Below are 5,119 nucleotides of genomic sequence, written 5' to 3' on the forward strand. Positions count from 1 at the left end.
GCAAACCAAGCTCAAAACGAAACTGGAAGTAAAACAGGCTGTTGGCTTTGCGGTTTGCTTGCAACGTTGGAAAATTAGGCAGCAGATTTATTTTCCTTTTCCTCACCAAAAAAGGTAAGTGCAAACAATGGAAAATTATTTAGGGCAAAAGAGGAGAGTTCAAGATTTTAAAACACAAAAGAAAAAAAAGCTCTTTTTAACTAGGGAATTGTAATAATTGAGATATTATTAATTGTATACTGTGTTGAAAGCAGAAATGGTTAAGTTGTGGTTTGGAGGAATATATGGGGGAAATTATTTGGTTTATTATTATTGGTAAGTATAATTAATTGATTTGTAAGAAATTGGATTGCATGGAAATAATTGGAATATTCATGTTCATATTGATTAATATACAAAAAAGATAGTTATATAACTAATTGATTTATATTAAAATGTTGAATTTGTATTAAACAACTGTATTACATAATTACATAATTAACCAATGTGAGGATGGATATAAAAATAAATGACAATGGGAAGGGGTATAAAATAGAATAGAAGAGAAAAATTGAATTTGATTAAGATTAGAGATGAGGATGAAGGGTAATATTGTTTTTTTTAAAAAATAGATGAGGAATAAATATGGCAAAAAGGAAATATAGAAATTGTAAATTTAATTGAAATGACTAAACACTGTTTAAATTTGTGAACCAGCCAAATATTCTGTTCAAAGAAAATACATTGTATGTATGTGTGTTTCTAATTATTGCTATTTATTCATATTTGTTCTCTTTTATTCTTTAAAGTTTAACAATTCATTCTTTATCTTAATATCTTTATATTTGTTTGGGGTTGGCTTTCTTCCCTTTCATCTTTTTTATTGTACAGCAATCTTTCTCCTCAAACCTACCACCTCTCTTTTCTTTCCTTCTTACTTTCTCTTCCCCCCCTCTTCTTCTCCTCCCTACTTCCTCTTCCTTTCTCCTTCTCCTCCTCTCTTCCTCCCTCTCTTAACTGTCACTCCTACTCTAATTTCCCTTCCCTTCCTTCATCCCTCTCAATTACTGTATCCTTTTATGCATATGGACTACTCAGAGGGCTGAAAGTTATTTTTGACTGGTCCTCGCACTTTTGACCAGTCCTCGAACTTACGTCTGTCCTCACATTTTACATTTTTGCCCTATCTTGTCATCATGGTGAAGAAAAGCAGTTGTGAAATGAGTGACATGGTTGTTAAGAATGCTGCACGGGCATAAATGTGAGGATGGTCATAAGTGTGAGGACCAGTCAAAAGTGCGAGGACCTGTCAGAAATGACTTTTTTCAGCCCTCTGGTTAGTCCTTTTGTGCATATGGACTACTCAGAGGGCTGAAAAAGTTATTTTTGACTGGTCCTCGCACTTTTGACCAGTCCTCGAACTTACGACTGTCCTCACATTTTACATTTTTGCCCTATCTTGTCATCATGGTGAAGAAAAGCAGTTGTGAAATGAGTGACATGGTTGTTAAGAATGCTGCACGGGCATAAATGTGAGGATGGTCATAAGTGTGAGGACCAGTCAAAAGTGCGAGGACCTGTCAGAAATGACTTTTTTCAGCCCTCTGGTTAGTCCTTTTGTGCATATGGACTACTCAGAGGGCTGAAAAAGTTATTTTTGACTGGTCCTCGCACTTTTGACCAGTCCTCGAACTTACGACTGTCCTCACATTTTACATTTTTGCCCTATCTTGTCATCATGGTGAAGAGAAGCAGTTGTGAAATGAGTGACATGGTTGTTAAGAATGCTGCACGGGCATAAATGTGAGGATGGTCATAAGTGTGAGGACCAGTCAAAAGTGCGAGGACCTGTCAGAAATGACTTTTTTCAGCCCTCTGGTTAGTCCTTTTGTGCATATGGACTACTCAGAGGGCTGAAAAAGTTATTTTTGACTGGTCCTCGCACTTTTGACCAGTCCTCGAACTTACGACTGTCCTCACATTTTACATTTTTGCCCTATCTTGTCATCATGGTGAAGAGAAGCAGTTGTGAAATGAGTGACATGGTTGTTAAGAATGCTGCACGGGCATAAATGTGAGGATGGTCATAAGTGTGAGGACCAGTCAAAAGTGTGAGGACCTGTCAGAAATGACTTTCCAGCCCTCTGAGTAGTCCCTATACACATAGCCACGGCCACCCGGTCACATGACCAGCTAGCCACGCCCACCCAGTCACATGGCCTCCAAGCCACGCCCACACAATAAGCCACGCCCACAATGGTGTCCCTCTTACCAATGTTAAAATCTGTTCACCTTACCCTATACACATAGCCATGGCCACCCGGTCACATGACCAGCTAGCCACGCCCACCCAGTCACATGACCAGCTAGCCATGCCCACAAAATAAGCCACGCCCACAATGTCCCTCTTTACCAATGTTAAAATCTGGTCACCTTATCTTAAAAGCAAGAATTCTTGAACTAAATGGATATTTCATATGTTCCTGCTGTTAGAGACTTTAATTGCATTGACTGATTTTCTGAACCTCATAATCTAGTAACTGCAAAAGGCAATGAGATGTAGATAGAGTATTAGGAATTTCCTCCATAATCCCTCTTTCTCTCTTATTAAGCCTGCTCCTTGTTTAAGGGTTAAAAGGAGATCTCTTTCCTATTGATTATTTTAAGCTAAAAATAGTTTATTCTCTTGTGCGTGCCTCCACTAGGAGGAAGAAAAAAGCAAGTCAAGAATTTTCTGGGGGAAAAAATGCTTGATAGAATTTGTCACTAAAAAGATCACATGATAATTAAAATATTTGTAAGTTACTGTGGGAGGCAATCATATGTAACTTTTTCAGGACAGAGTGGGTAATAGTTGACACCAGTAACAGTGCTATTTTTTTCTTATTTTAACCCAGCACTGAGAATTACATAAAATTACATGAAAATGTAATATGATGCCAATGGAGCTGCTAAGGGATATAGTCCCAAATTAATCTTGCGTGCTAAATATATTACATATGGAAAATGTCCCTTCCTATCTTTTTTGCAGCCCACCTAGATAGTTTTGTGTAAATTCACTGAGTGATTAAACAGGAGAAGTAAACAGGGGAATAGACAGTGGAGATTAAGGAAAGGAAAATAACTAAAACAGTTAAGAGAGGAAAAGATATATTAGCTCCCCAAATGCATGTCATTCCTGAGGACCGGGCATGTACTAATGGATTTAGATTCCAGAAAGACAGATTCTGTTAAATTCTGGGAAAGTTTTCTGAACATTAAGAACAACTTAGCAGTTGAATTAATTATTTAATTAGGTGGGATTTCTTTTTCCCTAGATCTGTGATGGCAAACTTATGGCACGTGTGCCACAGGTGGCACACAGAGCCATATTGGTGGGCACATGAGCATTGCCCTAGCTCAGCTCCAGCATGCGTGTGTGCGCTGGCCAGCTGGTTTTTGGGCCTTCTGGGCCCAATGGAAGTCAGCAAACGGGCTGTTTCTGGCTCCGGAGGGCCTCTGGGGAGGTGGGGAAGGCTGTTTTTGCCCTCCCCAGGCTCCTAGAAAGCCTCTGGAGCCTGGGGAGGGCAAAAAACGGGCCTACCAGGCCCACTGTGCCATCACTTGCCAAAAGCGGGGGGAGCATGGGGAGGTCGTGCACGCATGCGGGGGGGCAGGGTGCATAGAATTATGAGTGTGGGCATGCACATGCATGACCACCCCGCACTCCCCCAGCTTTTGGCACACAATGGCAAAAAGGTTAGTCATCACTGCCCTAGATGTTTCCAAAATGAAGGTGGAGAGACTTTTGAATGAATTCCCAAGCAGAGATTTGTATTCCAACACTGTAATTCTGAACTTTGTGACAGACTTTTAATGGTGGTGGCAGATACTTAACGTAAGCCTGCCAGGGAACTTCCTTGGGAGGAATGACAGACTGAGGACATCTTTGCAAAAACAGAGTTGACAACTGAGGCAAAGAATGAAGAGAAATTCAGTACGTCTCTGGACAAAGAGAGGAAGGGAGATTGTTCACATACTGTATGTACTGCATGGCTGCTTCTTGTGTGAAGACTGCATGACAGTAGTCTCCCATGGTTTGTGCACCGGGAGACACTGGGAATAGCCATCTTCTTCGCAACTACAGTCAGTGCCTTTTAAAGGACACTAGGTTTGTTAATGTCACTTGCTCATCACCTAGAAAAATTGTTCATTAACTAATTCTAAGCTACTAGAAACTTTCGAAACAATAACTTTGAATATGATGGGTGAATTTGCCTTCAGACCTGCATAATGCAAACCCGCTCCTTTAATTGGTGCTCCTCTGGGGAATTGCAAGCAAGAATGACTAGAGAGAAAACAAACTTCTGGATCACATTCCAGTCTCAAAACACTTCATGCCCATCAGGATGGAGTGTTGTAGGCAGGGGCGGGCTTCAAAAATTTTAGCAAGGGGCTCTCTGCCCGGTTGCTGGGTGGATGTGGCCATGGTGGGCGTGGCTTAATCAGCCTCCTGAACCATGGTGGGGGCATTTTTGCCCTCCCTTTGAAGGCATTCCTCGAGCTTCTGGGATGGCGAAAACAGCCTCCCCAGGCTCCGGAGTCCTTCTGGGTTTTCAGCCTTCCTGAACTTCTGGTAGGCCCATTTTTCACCCTCCCTGAGCCTCCGTGCACGCCCTGCACTTACCTGCATCCAAAACAGGCCACGTGGGATGGGCGGGGTGGGATTGGTGGGCCCAGCCAGAAGTGGGATTTGGGGGTTCTCCAAACTGCACAGAATCTTAGCTAGAGGTTCTCCCAAACCCGTGCAAACCCCCAGCAGCCCACCCCTGGCTGTAGGATATCTTAAATCACCAGCTAGCCTACAGCTCCCTTCCTCCATTGCAGTGGTTACCAGTTACAATATTTAGATCAAGCTTCTGAATTTTAGTAATGTTAATAGTTGAAATTTAGGGCCTGGGTAGTTCAAATGTTAAAATTAGAAGTTCAGTGCCAAATGTTTATGACTCGCATCAGTCTTCGATGTGAATATAATTTTGCAGGGTTATGAGAAGCAATCAGAGGAGATGCTTTGCAAACTGTGTGGGGAAAGGCAGAACACCTTCCCTGAACTGTTAAAATAACTTTCTAATTAGAGGCCTTCTGCTGTTTTTGCCGGCAG

The sequence above is a fragment of the Pantherophis guttatus genome, chromosome 8 (genome assembly GCF_059756535.1).
Source record: "Pantherophis guttatus breed Tessera chromosome 8, ASM5975653v1, whole genome shotgun sequence".
Classification (NCBI taxonomy): Eukaryota; Metazoa; Chordata; class Lepidosauria; order Squamata; family Colubridae; genus Pantherophis; species Pantherophis guttatus.